This window comes from Myotis myotis, unplaced genomic scaffold (assembly GCF_014108235.1).
Source record: "Myotis myotis isolate mMyoMyo1 unplaced genomic scaffold, mMyoMyo1.p scaffold_m19_p_58, whole genome shotgun sequence".
NCBI classification, from domain to species: Eukaryota; Metazoa; Chordata; class Mammalia; order Chiroptera; family Vespertilionidae; genus Myotis; species Myotis myotis.
Window position 1 is genome coordinate 399,612 of NW_023416366.1, and position 23,031 is coordinate 422,642.

The 23,031-nt window shown below is 45.4% G+C and overlaps 1 pseudogene; it reads left to right on the forward strand.

The window, feature by feature from the left end:
• The first annotated feature begins 9,687 nt into the window (after positions 1–9,687).
• On the forward strand, positions 9,688–14,349 carry LOC118657522 (annotated as a pseudogene).
• The last annotated feature ends 8,682 nt before the right edge of the window (positions 14,350–23,031 follow it).

A 23,031-nucleotide genomic window follows, 5' to 3' on the forward strand; every position in this document is an offset into this window, starting at 1 on the left:
TTATTGTTGAGAATTTTTATATATATTTTGGATTAATGTCCTTTATCAGATGTCCTTTGAAAATATTTTCTCTCAGACTGTGGTCTGTCATTTTATTCTCTTGGCAATGTCTTTTGCAGAGTAGAATTTAAAAATTTTAATGAAGTCTAGCTTACTGATTCTTTCTTTCATGAAATGTGCCTTTGATGTTGTATCTAAAAAATCATTGCCAACCCTCAGGTCATCTACATTTTCTCTTATGCTATCTTTTAAGAGGTCTATGATTCATTTTGAGTTAATTTTTGTGAAGGATGTAAAGTCTGTGTCTAGATTCTTTTTTCTTTCTTTTTTTTTTTTTTGCATGCAGAGGCCCATCTATTTCAGCACCATTTGTTGAAAAGATTACCATTTTTCCATTATATGCCTTTGTGAAATAAATTGACTATATTTATTTGGGTCTATTTCTGAGGTCTCTATTCTGTTCCACTGATCTATTTGCCCTTCCCATCACCAATACTATACTGTCTTTTTTAAAAATACATTTTTATTGATTTCAGAGAGGAAGGGAGAGGGGGAGAGAGAAATATCGGCTGCCTCCTGCATGCCCTTTGCTGGGGACTGAGCCCGCAACCCAGGCATATGCCCTTAACTGGAATTGAACCTGGGACCCTTCAGTCTTCAGGCTGATGCCCTATCTACTAAGCCAAACTGACTAGGGCTACACTGTCTTTTAAAAAATATTTTAACTATGTTTTATTGATTTTTAGAGAGAAGGGAAGGAAGAGGGATAGAGAGATAGAAACATCGATGAGAGAGAAACATAATTGATCAGTTGCCTTGTGTAGGCCCCCCACTGGGGATTGAGCCCACAATGTGCCCTGACTGGGAATGGAACCAGTGATCTCTTGGTTCATGGTCAGCACTCAACCACTGAGCCACACTGGTTGGGCTAAATACTGTCTTGAATACTATAGCTCTATAGTAGGTTTTAAAGTTGGATAATGTCAATCCTTCAAATTCTCCTTCAATGTAGTGTTTGATCTTCTGGGTCTTTTGCCTCTCCACACAAATATTAGAATAAATTCATCAATTTCCATAAAATAATTGATTGAGATTCTGATCTATAGATTACATTGAATCTATAGATCAAGTTTGGAAATCCTGACATCTTAAACAATATTGAGTCTTACTACTCATTAACATGGAATCTCTCTCCTTTTAGTTAATTCTTCTTTGGTTTCTTTCACCAGAGTTTTGTAGTGTTCCACATATAGATCTTGAAATTTTTGGGTGGAATTTTAAGAGTTCTCTATATATCCTGGATATTAATCCCTTATCAGATATATGACTTGCAAATATATTTTCTCATTCTGTGGGTTGCCTTTTTACTCTGTTTATAGTGTCTTTGAATGTACAAAAGCTTTTCATTTTCATGAAGCTAAATTTGTTTATTTTTTCACTTGTTGCCTGTGCTTTTGATGTTGGATTCAGGAAATCATTGTCAAATCCAATGTCAGGAAGATTTTACCTTATGTTTTTTTAAATACTTTTATAGTTTTAGGTCTTATATTTAGAACTTTGACTCATTTTGAGTTAATTTTTGTGTATAATGTGAGGTAGGGGTTCATCTTTATTCTTTCGCATGTGGATATTCAGTTTCCCTAGAACCACTTGTTATAATCACTGTCATTTCCCCAAGGGCGAATGGTCTTGGCACTCTTATCAAGAATCACTTGACCAGATATGAAAGAGTTTATTTCTGGGCTCTATATTCTGTTTCTTTGGTCTATATACCTACCTTTATTCTAGTACCACATTCTTTTGATTACTATAACTTTACAATAAAGTTTGAAACAGGAAGTGTGAGTCCTTCAATGGATCCCCCATCTATATGACAAAATTCTTTAAAATAATAATCACATAGTAATAAATAGAAATTATTTTCCTGATTCATTCTTTTTTTTCATGAAGCTATAACTTATATATAGTACAAATTCCCCTTGTTCATGTACAATTCTATTTTGACAAATGTACACAGTCCTGTAACTATCAGGCACTCCAGATATTTCAGGAAGGCAGAGATTTTTAAAATATCATCTTTATTGAAATATAATTTGCATACAATAAAACCACAAGTTTAATTGTACACTTCAATAAGTTTTGGCAAATGTATACACCAGTGTCACCATAGCAATCAAGATGCAGAACATTGACATCGCTCCAAAAGTTTCCTCAGACGTCTCTGCAGCCAATGTCTCTGACCTCTGGTGCAGGCAACTACTGGTCTGCTTTCTGTCTCTATTGGTTAATTTAGCCTCTTGAAATTTCACAAAAATGAAATGTATCTGTTGGCTTGGGACCCTGGGAAGCGATGTCAGAATAGAGTTAGTGTGCTAGAGAATTGTAACACATAAGGTTTCTTTAAAAAGGGGGGGCACCCCAATAAATTTAACAAAAAAGGGAAAAATTAAAACAGAAAAAGGGGTGCAGAACAGGAGTAGGTGGGGAGGACTTTCACACGATGATGCAGGTCTGTTGCCTGGGGAAAAAAGGGGAACGATGAGAATTGGAAAGGAGGAGCCTCAGGCTTCAGTGCAGCCCAACACGGAGTCCCAGAACAGAGCCCCACAGACTCCCACGCCGGGCAGAAGTGGCGCGGAGTCCCTCTGTACCCCCTCTGTGCCCATCCGGGGTGGGCTGCTGTGAAGAGCATGGCCCCAGCATTGTTCTACAGGTGCTGCAGCTGGAGGTTGCTGGCGACCTTTACTCCGATAGCTGACTGGCAGTTTCTTTCTTGAAGAGAGATCGCTATCCCTCCACTGCTAACACTGACAATACTCTTCGTGCCTGCATTTTTCCACTCCTCATTATGTCCGAGGTTCATCTATGCTGTTGTATCAGTGCCTTCCTTTTCATTCATGAGTAATTTTCCATTGTACAAATGTATCAGTTTATCCATTCCCTTCTTGATGGACACTTGTGTTATTTCCAGTTTGGGGTGATTATGAATGATGCTACTATAAATAGTCATACACAGGTCTTGGTGTGGACATATGTTTTCATTAGTCTTGGGTAAATTCTTACAAGTGGATTTCCAAAGTGGCTGTACCATTTCATGCTCCTATAAGCAATGAGTGAGAGCCCTGGCCGCTCCACATCCAGCAGAAAGGCTTTAGTATGAAAAATGTGGCGCTTACAAAGCCATTGGGTGGGTTGGGATGTAAAGATTAGGCTGGAGGCAGCTTTCAGAGAGTCTGGAAGTTGCAAGGACTGCAGGAAAGCACCAGCAATGACCACAGCTGCCCTCCTGTCCCAAGGCAGAGTCCAAAACCTGCAGAGGTGACTGCAAAACGGAACCCCGAAACTCAGGATTCAGCCATTGCTCCTCGAGAAGCAATAATGTGCCTCTGCTGCCTCCTGTTGGCTGAATTTAACCCAGAACCCTGTGGGCAAGTCATTCTGGGAAATGTCAGACTCCAGACCCCTGCAATACAGAAGGTGTGTGTGTGTGAGCCGGTGGGAGACAGGACTGTTTTGTGGTTTTAACAGACAAATTGGACAGTGAGTATTATCTCATTTAATCCCACAACTCTTTAAGGTAGAAGCTATTTTGAAGTTTCATAGGATCATTTAACTCTTTAAAGTAGGTGGGTGTATAACACTGATAACATAAAAGCTAATTAAAAAAAACTTTTGTGTACTATTTTCACCAAGTTTCTTCAAAGTTAAAAATATTTAATATCTATATTAGATTCTGTGTTTAAAACAGACTTTGAGAATGAATTATGATGGGGCTTTAAGGTAGGACAGAAGAAAGGGCAATGCAAACTGCAAAGAACTTAGGAAATGGATCTATAACCCACTTGCACAGAACCCCTGCTCTTTCATCTTGGCAGTATGTTTCATTAAATATTTGAAATAAAAAGAAATTAGGACTCTCGTTATTAAAATATAAAAAGAAAGGCACAGCCAGGTTGCACAATTGCTCCTAAGTGGTGCAGTCAAAATGTGAACCAGATGTCCCGCTTATATGCTACAGCACCACACGGCTGTGCCCGCGGTGGCATCACAGGGGCTTGCGGGCACCCAGGCTTTGTGGCCTGAGGCCTACACAGGAAAGGGGGAGAGAACTGTCCGGGCCTGGGCTGGAGGCAAGAAAGGCTGGGTTAGGGAAAAGGGTCCAGGCTGGGGACAGAGAAATGATCCAAGCATGGGAAGCCCCCCCAAGCCACAAGACACATGGAGGGCCCACGCAGACAAGGGAAGCCACAAGAGGGCGCCCGGGCCCACCCAAATGCCTACCAAGGGCAGCTGTGCAGGGTGAGGTGCATGTCCCCTTCATCCTGACTACCAGTACGTTCAGGGGAGCCCCAGACTGGGGGACCTGCGCCGACTCTGTCCTCAGTGCAGTCACAGTCTTCATGCAGGGAAATACCTGCTTTGAGCTCTGGACATTGTTGACCCTCAAGGAGAGACAGTCCTCAGAGAACCCAAGTCTCCGGGGGCAGAGATGGTCAGCTCTGCTTGATTCTGAGACCATTCTCCTCCCCACATCCTCCATGCCCCTCAGCAGACATCTTTGTATCCATCCTTTCATAGACTTAGTTCTGATCCTTGCCCATGCCTCCAACACCAGCCATGTCCAGCTCCGGCCCTAAAGCTCCCTCGGGCATCAACCTTAAAGGCCAGAAGCTTTGTCTGATTGATGTTCCCCTAACTAGAATATGAGCTTCATGAGCACAGACATTTGTTTCTGTTTGATTCACTACTGTACCTCTAGCTCCTAGAACAGTGCCTGGCATACATGGTAGGCGCCCAATAAAAATTTGTTGAGTTAATGAATAAATTAGTGGATGTACAGAGTGGAAAAGTGTCTAGGTCTTGGAGTCAGCAACCTGGGCTTACATCTCGGCCTCATTGCTTGCCCTTTGTGCAACTTTGGTCACATCATTTAAATTGTCAAATAGGGATTATAGTGGTATTTTCCCAGGGGTTGGGATGATTCCTAAAGGTGATGCCACTAAAGTGCCTCCCATAGTGCCTGGCACATGACAGGGGCTCCTAAGTGGTGGCTCATTATTTGAGATAATGAGGCCTTGGAAAGCAGCTGCTGTTTATTGAGGATTTACCATGCGTCTGACACTTGGCTTTTATTATCTAACTAGAGGCCCAGTGCACAGATTTGTGCACTGGTAGGGTCCCTTGGTGTGGCCTGCAGTGATCGGGCCTAAACCAGCAGTCCAACACCGCCTGCTGCTCCTGCCTGCCACTACCACTCATCCCAGCCCTGCTACGCCTGCCGCAGGCTTGCGCCCAGTCAGTCCTGATTGGGAGAGGCTTGCGCCTTTGCAGCTTGCAGCCACACTCCAGCCGTGAGCCCTGTGTCTGGTGCCTGTGGGTTAGCTGAGCGGTGCTCCCGCTGTGGGAGTGCACTGATCACCAAGGGGCAGCTCCTGTGTTGAGCATCTGCCCCCTGGTGGTCAGTACACGTCATAGCAACTGGTTGACTGGTCGTTTGGTCTCTTAGGCTTTTATATATATAGATTCAATTTTTGTAACTACTTCATGAGAGATTAAGCAGCTCAGAGAGGTTAAGTAACTTGGCCAGGATCACACAGTGGAGAAGAACAAACTTGGGTATAAGTCCAGGTCTTGAAGATTGACGCAAAGTCAGACTTCCTGGGTTTAAGTCCTGCCTCCATCACTTACAAATACTAAGACCTTGGGCAAGTTTCTCAGTGGAGAGATCTGGGAAGGAACAGAAGTGAGCCACCACATAGGCCTGGACTGTTCTTCAGGATTTGGAGGAATTAAGGACACCACCAACTGTGATGCTGCAGCCTCACTCCCTTGAGATTGAGCAACCTGCCATCGCCCCTGGAACCTGCTCTTTAACCACAGCATCACCTGGCTCCCATCACACACAAGCAATTCCCAAATGAATTCTTTGGATTCTACCTGGAGCTGGATTCACAATCTATTCAAGGAGGCAGGACACACACACACACACACACACACACACACACACACCCCTCCCGAAAGAGAAGGTGTTGGCTTAGCTGTGTAACTGTGGCTATGTTGCCTTGCCTCTCTAGTTTCTGATTTCCTACCTGCATGAGGATTATCTAGAAAATACACATGGGATGGCTGAGTCCTGAGCCCTAGAGATGAGCAGGGGGCAATGGAAGGATTGATTTCCAGGGCTATTGCCATAAGAATCAGACATGATGTCTAAAGCCCATTAAAAGAAACTTTCATTAAATGGTAAAATCATGACTCTCTTACCAATATAGAAATGACCATGTGTTAAAGATTTTATTTTACTTGTTAAACAGTGAGAGAACCAGATAGATGTTATAATTGGTTCAAAGGAAAAGTAAGAAAAGTTCAAATGTGTACAGAGTAAGGGAATTGAATTCTAAATGGAGGCAGCTGGTTTTTCCACAAGGGAAGGAAAGTCAATTGTATCAGACTAGACAGAGTTTGTATCAGTTCCTACAGTTCCCAATGAGGCACAATGGAGCTCAAAGACAATGAGCAGGGCCAGAATCAGACCGCAGAAGGGTGTCCTATAATTTTGTCTGTAGCCCATTTTGGGAAAGTGCTGTACTTCTCAACTTTTCTGGGTTTTAGTTTCCTCATCTGCAAAATGGGGTTACTAGTTCTATTGCCTGCCAGGCTGTTTGAAGGTGAAGTGAGCTGGTAGAGTGCTTAGAATGCGGCCTCGCACAGAGCAAGCGGTTGTTTCTTTTTAGGGTTCAGACTGTTCTTGTGGGGAGAAGCCATCCCAGGCTGAAGGACCGTGTTTTTGTGTGTGTTGCCTCATTTCATCCTCACAACCCGATACAGAGGTGACTGTGATAAACTTTGATTAGGAAACCAAGGCTCACAAAGGTGGCACTTGCCCAAAGCTGCTCTGAAAGTAAGTGCAAACTGGGGGCAGATCCGGGTCAGCTGGTCTTGGAAGCCGCGTGCTTTGGTTGGGTGCCTGTGCTACCTTGGGCTCACATGCTTTCATTTCACCCTCATAATACGCTCATCAGGTAGGCACCATTCTCTCCCTCACCTTTCACCTGTGGAAACTGAGCTAGAGAGAGTGCTGTGCTTGCTCGAGGTCGGAGCTTGACTGCAGAACGTTGCTCTTATGTGAAGCTGCCCTTTGTGTAAAGCACCGAGTTAGCACTCCTAGGCTAGATCTTATTGTTATTGTCTTCTCAGTCCTTCCTCTCAAGTGCATTGTAGAGGATGCTACACTTAGAAATCAGGGGATTTTTGAGTTCTAGAAAGGCCTAATTCTGTCACTAATAACCTAGAAGCCTTGAGTGACAATGACAATAGCCTTGCTGATCACCAGGGTCTTCTGGCCACCATGTGATCTGCTATTTGCAGGGCGTCCTGGAAGGAGATGGGGTGGGAGGGCTGTTAGCACCATCCTGCCCTGTAGGTAAGGAAACGGGGGGACTCAAGCTGCTTGCCACCGGTTACTGAGCAGGTCAGTTAAGAAAAATCTGTGATCTCCTCCCTGCTCCTCCCTGGGCCTCAGTGTTCTCATCTGCTGAAGCGGCAGAAGGGCACGTGGGCTGGACAGTTTCAAAACTCAGACCTGGTGTGAAGTTTCTGGAGTGAAAAAGAAAAGAGAGAGAGAAAGAGAGAAGGGAGAAAGAAAGGGAGAGGAAGAGATACAGAGTGTTAAAGGGGTGGCTTCAATTTCAGCTTTTCTTTTTTTTTTTTTTAGATCATAACGAGAAAAGATTCAAAGCAGATGTTGTCCTGGTGACTTGCAGTAGCAGAGAGTGGAACTGTGGTGTGATAATGCCACACTAGCTGCGAGCAATGTCTCTATCGACAGCCCCAGTCACCAGAGCAAAGCAGTTGGCATTTGCAGGGACTGAGTCCCCCACGCCTGCGTTCCGTGTTCGAAAGGGCCTCAGACTCCAGCTGGGTTTACAGGTTCTTCTGGGAAAGGCCCATTCTTCAGAGGTCGTCCAGCCCCCAGCTCCCACTCACACCTCTGGGGAGAGCCTCACTCACAGGGCAAGGCCGGGACCCCAGCCACTCACTTGGCGACACACTTGAGGCAGGATGGGGAGGCAGCCGTCAGAAGAGCCAGGCTCAGTGGGGGCAGATGGAGCGTGGCCCAAACAGCCCTCAGGATCACAGGCTGCATTGTTATTACTTTTTAATTAAAAGGGCGTCTTTTTCCCTTATTACAAAAGCCATGTCTGTTTATTTTAGCAAAATTAGACAGGCCAGACCAGGAAAAAGAAAAAATTAAAAACGACCACGATCCAGAGAGAGCCATTGTTAGTGCCTGGCACATTCAGGAGTCATCAACCAAATGCTCAGGGGCCAGGCAGTTAATGTAAATGTGAATTGGATGGTATTAAAATGAATGTAAATGTGTGAGTATAGGGTAAACTAATTTACATAAGAATTAATATAAATATGTGAATTGTGATCTTAAAAATATCAGAAATGTTTGAATCTGTGGAGTAATAGATAGCCAGTGTAGACATTTAAAAGTCAAAGAGATTTTAAATAATGACTTGGGCTCCAAGAGTCACCAGTTTGAAATAACTGCTGCCTATCTTACTAGATCTATCTATCTATCATCTATCTAAAGTACACATGTATCAATATATATATATATGTATAAAGATATACACAAGCATACATATACATATACACATACATCAAGTGGAATTTTATGGGACACTCAATATGATATTCAGATAAATGTGTAAGTGCTTGGGCTGAAGAAAGATTGGGGGCTAGTACCTCCATCCCTTCTTGCCACTTTCTCACCCAACAGCAGCCTCTACATAACTCTGGGCAACACAGGAATCTGATTTGAAAACCAGTCATCTTATTCCACTGGTCCCTAGTCTTTACCATTTCATGGGCTAGTAAATTCTACCTTCCAAAAATCTAGAGTTACCAACTATTTTTTCATCAAGTGTGGCAGGCATGGCTCGCTCCCCTCTCAACAGTTGTTTCCTACCCCCCTACCCCTTTTTTCTTGGTGTTATTTGAGGGGCCATGCACTCACTCCCAGACAATTAATCATCATTAGTAAGCCCAACATGGTAATCTCATTTCCTTTTGCCAGATTATTGATTTCCTAGACTTTCTTGCAGCTAAGAGTGGCCTTGTGACCTACTTTAGCTAATGACACATTGAGGAAGTCTGCTGGAGACTTCTGAGAATGCTTTTGCTTTCCTGTAAAAAACAAAAAGTCATTGGTACCATCTCATCCCCCTTCTTCCTACCTTGACCCATGGATATAATGCCAAGAACAGCGGCAACTTTCTTGGGACCTGAGGGGAAGAATCACAGAGACTCCTATCTGCCTAACATTGGTGAGCACTGAAACGTCCCCAGCGATCACTATCTCCAGACTTCTTTTAACATGGAAAAATAAGCTCCTATTTGTTTATGCCACCATCCTATATAATAAAAGCCTAATATGCTAAGTGTCTGGCCATCCAGTCTGCTGTTCAACCAATCAAAGCGTAATATGCTAATGATATGCTAAGGCTGCTCAACTGCTCACTATGACATGCACTGACCACCAGGGGGCAGACACTCCAACTGGTAGGTTAGCTTGCTGCTGGAGTCAGGCCAATTGAGACTGAGCGAGATGGACCAGACACTCCCTGGAGCCCTCCCATGGTCCCTCCCTGTCTGGCCAATCTCCCATATTCCTCCATGGCCCTGATCGTGCACCTGTGAGGTCCCTTGGCCTGGCCTGCACCCTCTTGCAATCCGGGACCCCTCGGGGGATGTCAGAGAGCTGGTTTTGGCCCGATCCTGCAGGCCAGGCCTAGGGACCCCCCTGGTGCACGAATTCGTGCACTGGGCCTCTAGTTAATAATATTTTGTTATGTGCAGTTTGGAAAGAAGTAAAAACTTATCCATTATCATCATCATCAGGCCAAAGAAGTAAAATGGAGATAATGTTACAGGAAAAAAAAAGTTTTATGAACATCTTTTTGCTATTCTTATTTTTCTGAGTTTGCCATAGACTAGCAAAAACTTTTTACTGAGCAGCTTTGGCCCATAGACAAACATCTGGGAACTGTCAATCTTCACCACAGCAGCAGATCAAATGCATAAAGAATAGTCCATCATCAGATCTCCAAACCAGACTCAGTGTTGGACAGCCAGATGGTTTCCAGCTATTTCCTATATAGTGTTGCAATGAACATCCTGGAGGCGAAATCTTTGCCCTCATCCTTACTAATTTTCTTAGGATAAATTCTTAGAAGTACAATTTGAAATTTGAAGAATATGTATGTTTTAGGCTTTAGCTCATATTGCTCAACTGTCTTCCAGAAGGAAAGTACCAAGTTACACAGTCATCTCCCCACAGACTTTTCACACAACTTGGATGGATAACACAAGTCATCCCAGGATCCTTACCAAACTGTGCTGTGGGCCAAGGTGGTCTGAGTTGGCCAACTTCTGCCCCCTACAACCAGCAGTCCTGATTTACATACCTGTGCCACTTCCAGCCCTCCCAAGATCAAAGCCACTTGCTTATTTATGAGCGGTGACTGCCCATCTTACAATCCACCCTTCCCTGTTCCCCCAGAGCTAGGGGAATAAAGTTAGGGCCCTGGCCAGCTTCAGACACAGTTTGTGCCATCAGCACCTGCTTACATCCCCAGCCTCATTGCCCACTTTTCTCTGGCACATCTAGTGATAAGGAACTGTTTTGCAACCACATCATGAGCTTTTGTGTTTCTATGGCTTTGTACATGATGTGCCCATCACCGGGAAGGCCTTTCCTCTCTTCCTCGCTAACTGGTGCTCATCTTTCAAAATTCAGCGTAAACATCACTGCCACCAGGAAGCCTCCTTGATCTCCCCAAGCTGGGCGAGGGCCCTATACCCTCTCTAAATGCTTGTCCCATAATAACTCGGTCACACTCTGGCAACTGTCTGCCTACCTGTCTTATTCTGCCACCAGACTGTTAGGTTCTCAAAGGAGAGAGAGCCGGGAGAGAGAACTCCCTTTGAGGAAACCCCTGTCCTCCTCCCTGCTTTCCACACATACAAACTCAGCCCATACTTCAAGCCCTTGTGCAAGACCTCACAGCCCCCGCCCTGGACATCTTAACTGGTGGCCTCAGACCCACTGGCTCCCTGGGGGCCTGGCTCTTTTGGTCTTGCCCCTGAGGAGACCGTTGCCAGAGAGCAGGGCCTAGAATCTTGCCCAGGCTTTGTCAGGTGGCAGTAAGAGAGAGAGGGCACTGGACTCTTCCTCTTCTTTCCAGGACACTAATCCCACTGTGGGGCTCTGCCCCCATGACCTCATATAAACCTAATCACCTCCCAAAGGCTTCATTCACCTCCTAATACCCTCCTGTTAGAGGTTAGAGCTTTAACTACCAGTTTTAGAGGCTCACAGACATTCAGTCCATAGCACCACTCACAAGCTGACTGACAATAGGCACATCCCTCCCCTCTCTGAGCCTGATCTCTCCTTTTGTACAAGGAAGGGATCGGAAAGGAAATCCTTGACCAGCCAGTGCATTCTAAAGGGGGCATTCATGGTTTGTGACTCCACCCTCCCAGTATCCATTCCCTTTTCTCCTGGAAAATGCCCTGGTTTCCTTCCCTCCGTCCAGGACGACTGGGGATGGAGCACTGGACTTAGGTATTGCTTAGTCACAGTGATTGCTTGGGCATGTGGGCACTGAGAGCCAATTAGAGTGAACCCCCAAACTGCTGCTGGGATTTCTGGAAGACTGTCACTATTCTGTGCAGCCCTGGGACCAAAGGCTGGAGCTACCTAGGTTGCTATAGAATGGGATCCACAGGGATGGGCCAGGAGAGAAGCCAGATTCTGAAATGTTGTGTACGCTGTATCTAGCCTATTTGATTCTATCTTCCCTCCCCTTTCCTTTTTTCTCCTTCTTTCCTGAATTTTCCATCCTCTGCCTCTCCATCCCGCCCCCACACTCCCCAGCTCCCGAGCATCTTGCTCCCTCTGCTGCCCTATCCCCACATGTACAGATGTTTCAGGCTCAGGTCTATCGCAGGCTGTGCACTGGCCCAGCTGCAACCTTGATCCTAGCACAGGTGGGAACTGGGTCCTCAGAGGAGCTGTGAGGAACAGGCTGCAGAGGACACACAGAAGGGGCAGAGACTGGGTGACAGGCAGTGTTCCCAGGACCCTCCTTGGGGTGTTTCTTTATTCTAGGCTCATGGCTCAGTTGATGTTGGCAGTCTCATTAAGAGCTTAAGAGCGTGCCCCATGCCACTTTGCTCAGCACTGTCCCATTTGCTCATTATTCGGACAGCTTAAAGTCAGCACTAGACAGTGCAGGGAGAATTCAAGGGAAAGGTTTCCATTACGGCTTTAATATCATTCTTGTGCCGTTAATTGGCAGGAAGCACAAAAGACATGTATGCCATCACCTGGGTCCATACAGCTCCCACTCAAGCCTGGCTCATCATCTCTTCCTGGGACCATTGCCTTTTTATGCTTGCCCTGCCAGGAGTTTCTACTGGTGTCCAAATCACCGACAGTGTGCTTTGTCTGAAATGTGAGGTGTTTATTCAGGTCACTCCACAAATCCAGGGAGTGGGTTAGTTCTATATCATAGCATTAAAAAAATCACAAAACGAAGTGGCTTTGCAAACCATTGTCCTCAAAGGTCTGCTAACTGTAGTCCTCAGGCTAACCCTGGCCCACCGTTTGGTTTTGTAAATAAAGTTTTATTGGAACACGGCCATGCCTATTTGTTTACGTATAACCTATGGCTACTTGTACAGAGCTAAATAGTTTGAACAGAGACTATGTGGTCCAAAAAGGCTAAAATATTTTTACTCTCTTTATATAAAAGTTTGCTAAACCCTGGATTAACACAATACTAATCATTTGTTATCTCTCATGGTTTCTATGGGTCAGGAATTTGAAAGCGCAGCCAGGTGGTTCTAGTTCAGGGTCTTTCATGAGGTTCCAGTTAGGGGCTTGCTGGGGCTGCACTCATCTGAAGGCTTGACTTGGGGCTGAAGGATTCTCATTCAAGAGGCTCACTCAGGAGGCTGGCCAGTCAGTGCTGGCTGTAGGCTGGGGGCTTCCGTTCCTCTGTACATGGGCCTCAACGCAGGAGAGCTTGAGTGACCTCATGCCATGGTGGCTGCTCTCCCCCGAGTGATTTAAAAGAACAAGGTAGAATCTCACTGCCTTTGTGAGCTAGATTCAGAATCCATACGCTGTCACCTCTGCCGCATTCTACTGCTCACATCGGCCAACCCTGATTCAATACAGGAAAGGCTGGAGTCATTGTGGGCTGGACTTGGCCGCGGCTGTCCTGTGAAGTGGGGTTTGGGCTCCTGCCACCCAGTACTGGACCGCGGCTTCTGCCTGTGGTCAGCCCTGGCGGTGGTGGTGGCAGGTGTGTGTGTGTGGGGGTGGGGGGTGGGGGGGGAGTGGGGATCTCCAGCCACAGATACGCCACGTCTCCATGGGAGAAGGACATCCAGCGCCTTTTCAGTGACGATGGCCAACTCCTCGAAATAGACCTTAAAAATGGGTACTGCTTCGTGGAGTTGGAGGACTCCCTACGCCCTGTACAGATGAACCGCAAGAACCTCTGCGGTGCGTGATCACGGAGCACAGGGCGCTGTCTCCATGGCTACAGCTACCGACGCCGGACCGCGGGGTGGAGCAGGATACAGCAGGCAGAGAGCGGCGGGAAGAGACAAATACGGCCCACCTGTTGGAACGGAATTCAGGCTTAGGGTGAAATCTTTCTAGTCGTTACAGTTGGCAAGATTTAAAGCGTTTCATGAGATAAACCGGCGAAGTAACCTATGCAGATGCTCACAAAGAACTCGCAAACGAAGGGGTCAAACTGAGTCCGGCTCCTACTCTCACATGAAGCTTGCTTTGGATAAACTGGGTGGCACAGAAACAAATGGCAAAAATATTAGGCTCATTAAAGATAAAGCACGAACTAAACTTAGGTGGTTTACACTGGAAGCAGATCAAGGTCACGAGTCGAGCAGCCGCAGCAGATGGCACAGTATCTCAAAAAGTTGTTCCTGATCCAGGTCTCTGAGCAAAGGTCGTTCACGGTCTCTGGCAAAAGGCCGGAAATCTAGATCAAAGAGCAAAGCGAAGCCCAAGGCCGATGAGGCCTCCCATTGCACTCTCGAAACAGGTCTCCACGCAGGTCTCGTTCTCGATCATTCCCCCGAAGAAGATGGAAAAGGTGATATAAAGTAAAAATCTAGATCGAGGAGCCAGTCTCGTGCCAAACCTCCCCTACCTGCTCCACCCTCGAAGGCTCCTTGTGTGTCCCGCCACCCAGAAGAGCTTCAAGTTCCCGTTCTAGATCCCATTCAAAGTCATAGTCATGGTTCAGATGGAGTTCCAGAGATTAACCCAGAACTCCATGTTATTTGCATGATAGTTCGGAACACTTTCCTGCTTGCCTAGGCAGTTACTCTTCCATGTTTGTACTTGGCCTTTTCTGCAAGAGGCATCTGAAAACAAGGGCGCAAAGAAATTTGTTTGTGGCCAAATTTGATGAAAAAGAGGAGGTTCTAAAGAGATGGTGCCATAAAGACCCCCCTTCTTTGTAGATTTAAGATGACTGATTTTATAGCTTTTAAGCAAAAATAACTTTTGAAAAGATTAAGCTCGTTTAGATTATTTATTTATTTGTTTAAATTAATTTCAGAGAGGAAGGGAGAGGGAGACAGAAACATCAATGATGAGAGAGAATCATTGATCGGCTGCCTCCTGCACGTCCCCTACTGGGGATCGAGCCCGCAACCCCGGCGTGTGCCTTGATTGGGAAATGAACTGTGACCTCCTGGTTCACAGGTCAATGCTCAGCCACTGAGCCACACCAGGTGAGCTCATTTAGATTTTTAAAAGTATTTCAGCAGGGTCTGCTGCAGGGGCTTTGTTGTTTCGCTTGCTTACTTTTAAATTAACTGTTTCAAGCTTTGGTTACTTAAGCCTTTACAGGGAGAACCTATTTTTCAATTACGTTGGCTTTTTAATAAAGCTTGAGTTATGTAAGGTTTCAACGAAAGTTTGCCACCAAGATGATTGCCTATTTGAACAGGCCATTATAAATTCCTTTAAATATTGATATCCGCTGTTTGTGAAAACAATGTAAATTCTACTAAGTGTAAAACAAGGCAAGCCTCAGGCCAGCAACGAATTATTCAATTTGCATAACATCATTTTGTGCTGTTAATCAAATTTTTCCCTTTAGCAAGTTAAATTAAAAATAAAATATATTTTGTAGTATAAATATATGAAAGGATGATGCAAGAGAATAGGTATCAGGAGATGGGATCATTGAGGCCATCTGAGAGACTGGCTGCCATGTGGAGGATGCATACTCATGCTCCCCTGAGCATTTGATCTACAGGTGTATTTTGCACCATGCTTTAAGTCAATATTTTTAAATTGGGACATTTCACAAAATCTCTAAAATATCTAAATGATCCAACATTTCTACATGTTACAAAAGGATAGTGGTGAACATGATTCTTTCTGGTTACCACATTCCCTACCATTTTTACAAGGAAACGATTTTTAGTGATCATTAATAATTATCCGTGGTCTGTTTCCTTACTGAAGAGAAATATATCTCTGTGATCTCATCTGTATTAAAAGAGGGCAAAGAAAAGATACACTAAGAGGGCCTCCCATTTTAAGAAGAACCAAGGGGAGAATACTATTTCTGTATATTTAATATGCAGATAAAATATACATATTTTCAACAACTACAACCACCACAGCTTGTAAATGTGGCTGCCTGGCCTGACAAACTCCTTAGTTTGTCATTAAAGATCTTTTGTAATCTGGCCCTTCCCCACCTTATAGACAATATGGCATAGAAATGAAGAATGTAGACACTGAGATCAGACCACATGGGTTCAATTTTCTCATCTCAAAAATGGAGATAATAATAGTATCTCTCATATAGGGTTTGTGACTATCTTTTCAGCTCTATTTCCTGCTAGCACTCTACCTACCCGAACACTTCAGACTGTTTTAGTCCTTTGGTCCTTGCACATTCTCCTTCTGTCCACAATTCGCATGTCCTGTTTCTCTGCTTCAGGGCTTAGTCCAGTTACTCAGTAACGCCGGCCTTTACACTGTTCACCAAACACATCTGGTTCTCCTGGGCATGAAACCTGGGATGGTACTTCCCTGTGGTTGGGTTGAGGCTATGTGACAAGATCTGGTCAGTAATTTGTGGGTACAAATAACACATGTCTCTTTCAGGCTTGGAACATTTAACAGCAGGTTCAGGCTCCCCAGAATTCTCTCTTTCCTTCTGCCATAGTAACTGAGTCCTGGAGTGAGAATGGTGGTGTGGTCAGCGCCACAGCCAAGCCATGTTAGATGTGTGGGCCAAAATTCCCCCTTCGGTTTGAGACAGAGTTGTTACAACAGCAAATGTAGCCTGTATTGACTCCTTTAAGAAAAAAAAAAAAAAGCTTCCTTAAGCTTTCCACAAACAGAGCTGGTAATGGTCTATGGGTTGCCATGGCAACCAGTGCAAACCTGTATCAATGAGTTACCCTCTATGATCCTGTATTAAATGACTGGCTTGTATATATCATGATGTCCACTGGCACTGTCTCTTCTCAGAGTGATCTTCCCTAACCAGCCATTGTAAAGACATTCCCTGCTCTCTTCTTTGAATGAACACCAGTTTAATTAATTGTGGGTACTTTATTCCCAACAGCAATTATTTTTATTTATTGTTTATTGTTTGCCTCTTTCACTAAACAAGTTTACAGCCCTGGGGCCTAGCTCAGTGTCTGGCACGGAGATGAATTAATGATTGAATGATCAATGAAAACTGTATATCCAGTGCTTAGAATTGGTGCTTGGTGTACAGTGTGTGAGCCTAAATGAATGAGTATCCTCCCCCCACACCCCCCCATACAACTCAACAATTCATCCACCCTTGAACATATGCACAAGTGTTCTCTCTTAGGCCGGATTTGAGAGGCAGCAGAAAGCCAGTAAGGAACTCCTGATGCTGCCTTTATGTTTTCCCCTGCCGCAAAATCTCCTGTGACCGTTTAAAGCCAGGAAGCAAAATCAAAGAGCGCTGGATTCAAAGGACACTAATTACCTTTCAAAGCGTTCGCCTTGGCTTTAGCCCCACGATTCCCGTCAGAGGCCGTGGGAGTCTGTGGTTCCTGTGTCGGGCTTTGAAACTGGGAGGGATTAATGGGACTTGATTAAACCACAAATGTCAGGAAGTGTGGAGGGCAGCTCAGAATGCTGCCACCTCCATCCATCCTGGGAGGAGGGACAGTCACTGGCCTCCCCTCCTCCATTTGGCTTGAGCTTCTGATAAAGTAGCTAAGAGGGAAGGCACCCTCGCCTCCACTCAAGGGTACCATGTTCATGCTTATGATGAGGCTGACTGACGTGCCAATGAGAATTTAATTCTGCATATTGTTAATGCAGGTGTAATAAGAAACCTGCCCATTAGTTTTTCATGTCCTGACATCTGAACAGCAACTTCCTCAACTCTACGACACTAGTTCTGTGCTAAAATAACTGATGATAATGACCTTAATAGGTACCAGTTCACGGAGCACCTACCTTATATACTGCACAGAGCTCATTGCTTCATATGGTTGATCTCATTTCACCCTCATAACCTCTCTGGGGGGAGACAAGGACTCGCATTAGCTCCATTTCACAGATGAAGAAACTGAGGCTCAGAAAGGTAGAGCCACTTGTCCAAGTTCACGCAGCATGAAAGTGACAGACCACTTCTGAACCCGAACTGCTCTATCCTGTTCACTTCTTATGGTAAATTCTGGGTGCCCATCCTTCTGATATTCCAGGAAGTATGATTCTGTGAAAAACAGACCGTTAAGATAAGCGGACAGACATCTCGGAGAAATCTGTACCAGCTAAGTTGGAGCCTCATTTTATCTGCGTACCAAAGCTGAGCCTGACTCCCGAACCATTTTATTAATCCCCCAACTCCCGAGGAAGAAGCAGGTAACACTTCCTGTCAGGAACTTCTCAGCTGGAACTCAACTCAGCGAGAAGACGCTGTGGATTTGCCCATCCGACATCATCCCCAGCCTTCTTTGCCTGCCTCCACTATAAAGGTTGGAAAAACCGAATTTCCCAGCCTCCCTTGCTGCCAGAGGTGCCCGTGTGCCAATTCTGGCCAATGAGACATACGTGGAAGCCTCCACTTTCCCCAATAAGAGGGACAGAGAGTGCTTGCTTCCTCCTGACTGGGACATGATGTGACACCTGATCTGTGGCAACCATCCTGGGCTCGGAGGGAAAGACCAAGAAAGCCACAGGCATTGCTGAGCCATCGAAGCAATGCTAGGCACTGCCTACTTTTAGAAGTTTAGAAAGTGAGGAAAATAAAACCCCTATTTATTTAAGCTCCTAGTAACCGGATTTTCTTTCGCTTGAAACCAAAAGCATCTTAATGGGTCAACCTTTCATCCTACGTCTCTTATTACGAATGTACACATTTCCCAGATGCTCCCTCCCTACAGATTCCCCTCACATCTCTGTCCAGAATTTTGTCCGATGTCTCTCTGAGCTAATAGCTGGTCGGAGGAAAGGGACCAACGTGGGCTGCGTGGACCAGTGGTTCTAAAACTTGAAGTGCATCATAACTAACCCCTAAATCTGTGCGTCAGGGCTGCTTTCAGTACAAGTAGCAAAGTAAGTCCAAGTGGCTCTCACAATGGAGAGGCAAGGCTTGGCTGAATCTGGGGCCTCTCATTGGTGTCATTAGGGCAGTCTCCCTCCATCTACCTCTCTGCCCAGCTGTTCTCTCTGTTGGCTTCATCCTCACGCAGGAATCCCCATATGGCAGTAAAGATGGTTGCCAGAGGCCCCAGGTTTACATGATTCTCATCGTTGGTATCCCTACAGAAAACACGGAGACTGTCTCTCCCCTCGCATCCATGAGAAGGATTCTGATTGGTCAGCCTGGCCTTGTGCCCACCCCCTATAGGAACGAACGACTGACAGCCCCACTAAAATCACTGGAGTCAGAGATGGAAGGGAGAGCTCCCAAAAGGAGAAGATTGGACAGGGGAGTGATGCTAGGTGGCCATAATGGCAGAAGTCCGGTACCAGGCAGTCTCCACTGCCTCTCACTGACTGGGGTGGGGAGACAGGAGGCCTTGGCATATTGTAATTTCTGGGACTCTTACTTTGCTTATCTGGAAAATGGGGAGCCTAATCACATTGGGTGGAAATCAGGTGAGGAAAGTCATGGAAAAGAAGATCTGCAAAATAAGACACTCTGTAAGGAATTGCTTGCATCATCACTGGCCTTAATTAGTAGTCACCCTTCAGCTCAAGAATATTGAGTGGTTTCCTATTGCCTGACTCATCAAGTTGAGGATCCTCTATAGGTCTTAAAGTCTCTTCATAGTCTGGGCCCCATTGGGCGACCACATTTCTCCCTAACCCACCTCCTCCACTCTAAGCAGGCTGATCTCTTGCCCCACACACAAGTGTTGTTCAGAGCCAATCCCATGGTTCCACCTGCTATGAACCCACCCATTTGCTTGAGTGACCCTGGGCAAGTTATGTACTTTCTGTGAAACTCAATTTGCTCATCTCTTAAATGGAAACCATTGCTTCCCAAAGGTCATTGTGATGCATGAAAGAATGGATATATAAAGAGGCCGAGAGTACAATTCTTTTTTTTTCTTTCTGTTTTATTTTTTATAATTTTTTTTAATTGCTTAAAGTAATACAAAGGGTATTACATATGTGTCCATTCCCCCCCCACCCCTGCCCTAGACAGTCCCCTAGCCTCCCCTATCCCCCAGTGTCTTATGTCTATTGGTTATGCTTATATGCATGCATACAAGTCCTTTGGTTGATCTCTTACCCCCTTACCTCCCATCCCCCAACCCTCCCCGGCCTTCCCGCTGCAGTTTGACAATCTGTTTGAGGCAGCTCTGCCTCTGTATCTATTATTGTTCAAAAGTTTATAATGGTCTCTATTATCCATGAATGAGTGAGATCATGTGGTATTTTTCCTTCATTGACTGGCTTATTTCACTTAGCATAATGCTCTCCAGTTCCATCCATGCCGTTGCAAATGGTAAGAGTTCCTTCCTTTTTAGAGCAGCACAGTATTCCATCGTGTAGATGTACCACAGTTTTCTAATCCATTCATCTACTGATGGGCACTTAGGCTGTTTCCAGATCTTAGCTATGGTGAATTGTGCTGCTATGAACATAGGGGTGCATATATCCTTTCTGATTGGTGTTTCTGGTTTCTTGGGATATATTCCTAGAAGAGGGATCACAGGGTCAAATGGGAGTTCCATTTTCAGTTTTTTGAGGAAACTCCATACTGTCTTCCATAGTGGCTGCACCAGTCGAGAGTACAATTCTTATGGTCTGTGTTCCCTCTTCCCTTGCACACCCTTTTCTGTGCAGTCCCCCTGGGATTGCCTTTGGGAAGGTAATTGATCAGTCAGGAAGGAATTTCCCTCTTGGGAGCACTTGGGCACCAGAGGCACATATGTCAGGTTTCAGAGAAGGAGTGGAATCAGCCTTCTATGCCCCAGGACTTAAGAAAGATTCTCCTAAGAAGGAAGGAGAGAAAATGGTTGGGGGTCTGGGTCCATGAGGAAGTGGATGCCTCAGCCATGCTGAGGATGTGCTCTGGGTCAGGCTGTGGCTTGGGATGGACCTGAGCCTGTGCACAGGGAAAGGATGGTGGTGAGCAGGCACCGTGATGGTGTGTGGATTGGGGTCTGGACCAGGTCTGACTTGGCTGTGTGTTCTAAGGGAAGTCCTCCCTGGCAGACAGCCATCTGCTCTTGGCTCCACACCCATATCTCTGCCCTGGGGATGTTAGTGCTAGTCTTCACTCCACCGTGTAAGCCAGGTCTTCCTTCACTTCTGCCCTTGAGAGGTGCTGCCAGCAACATTCTGGCCAAATCCAGCCTGCAGACCCATTTGGCATGGCCACACGGTGCATATAAATGGATGTAAATTCTCTGACACTCCTTCCATCAAGAAGTCTGTGTAGCCCTGGCTTGTTTGGCTCAGCGGATAGAGCATCGGCCTGTGGACTGAAGGGTCCCAGGTTTGATTCTGGTCAAGGGCACATGCCTGGGTTGTGGGCTTGATCCTCAGTAGGGGTGTGTAGGATGCAGCCAATCAGTGATTCTCTCTCATCATTGATGTTTCTGTCTCTCTCTCCCTCTCTGAAATCAAAAGATATACTAAAAAAAAAAAAAAAAAGAAAGTCTGTGTATTCTTTCCCTTAAATCTGCGTGGGTCTGTGGCTACTTTGACCAGCAGAGTAAGTGGAAGTGACACTATGAGACTGAAAGGCCATCATAAAAGGCCATCCTTGAATGCTCCCTCTCTGGATGTTCAATGCTCCCTGTCTGCCTATGCATTGCTGGCTCTCTGGGCACTCTGCCCCAGAACCCAGGGCATGGTGTGAAAAGCCCAGGCCACATGGAGAAGCCACATGTAGGCGCTCCAGTGGACAGTCCAGCTGAGCCCAGCCTTTGAGTCATCCCAGCCTGGGGACCAGCTATGTGAGCAGAGAAGCTCCCAGATGATTCTAGCCCCGGCCATTTGAATCTTCCCAGCTGAAGCCCCAGTCTGTGGAGCAGAGTCAAGCCGTCCCCACTGTGCCCCATCCAGACTTCTGACACAGACAATCCATGGGCCTAATAAAGGTCTGCTTTACGTCACTACAATTGGAGTGGTTTGTTACATGGAAATATTAATGAGAAAATAGTGCTTTAAAATTTTTTGATTCTGTTGCCAAAATTTAAAATTGGGAAATTTCACATACAAATTTGGATTTCTGGCTTTTAATGAGAAATCAAAAAATCTGGCCACATTGGCATCCCTGTTTGGCAAAAATTGGTCAGAGCTGCCCACTTAAGAAGGGATATGGATGTCCTGTCTGCCTTGGCTTCTATCTGTCCATCTTTGCTTATTTACGTCATCTGCCTGGCCCCCATGGGCACATGGGTGTGCGGGCCCAGGGCCAGAACCATCATATAGCCTCATGGGCACCCAATGGCTCACGATGGCCTGGACATCCCTGACCTCCCTGGGTGCCCCCTTTTTGTCTCTGGAGCTATGTAAGCCCACCGAACTAAGCAGGGTTATACCCTTTCCTCTGCTCAGAAAATCCCTTACATGAAATAAAAACCAGGCGAGGCTGGGGGTGGTGATGGCTGTGTCTGGAGCTTGCTTGTCCTGTAAACAATTTCCTGGTGATAATCTTTCCAATTATCCCTCCGAGCTGGAACTGCTGTGTGAATCAAGCTGGGTGCCCTTGGCTTATCCTGTACATCTTGGAGTCATTAAAATCCAGCTTTCTATTTCAGGGTGAGCTGTCCAGAGCCACCAAGGTTGGGATGTCTATGATCTTTGACACAGACACAGAGAATCACAGTATTATAGAAACTTTGAAACCAATGCAGGGCAGATTATAGAATTTTACACTCAGCAAGACTCTTAAAAACCAGCCTAAGCCAGGGGTGGGCAAACTTTTTGACTCGAGGGCCACAATGGGTTCTTAAACTGGACCGGAGGGCCGGAACAAAAGCATGGATGGAGTGTTTGTGTGAACTAATATAAATTCAAAGTAAACATCATTACATAAAAGGGTACGGTCTTTTTTTTTTTTAGTTTTATTCATTTCAAACCGGCCGGATCTGGCCCGCGGGCCGTAGTTTGCCCACGGCTGGCCTAAGCACTAAGCATAGATGATCCAGGTCCAAATTGCAGGAAATATAACTTTCTTTTTCCTTATATAAATTTATTTATTAACTTCCATTCGTATAGGTTGCTGGGATTTGATTGATTAGTTAAGTCATTCAACAATTGTGTCTCAAGGGCACCTGGGTACCAGGTATTTTCTTTTCTTAAGGGGTAGGAATATAACCTTGACATGTCAGATAAAAGTCTCTGCCACTATGGAAGCTAATTTGCATTCCAGTAGAAGAGACAGGTGAAAAGCAAATAAATATACGAGAGAATGTCGAGAGAATGTCATTAGT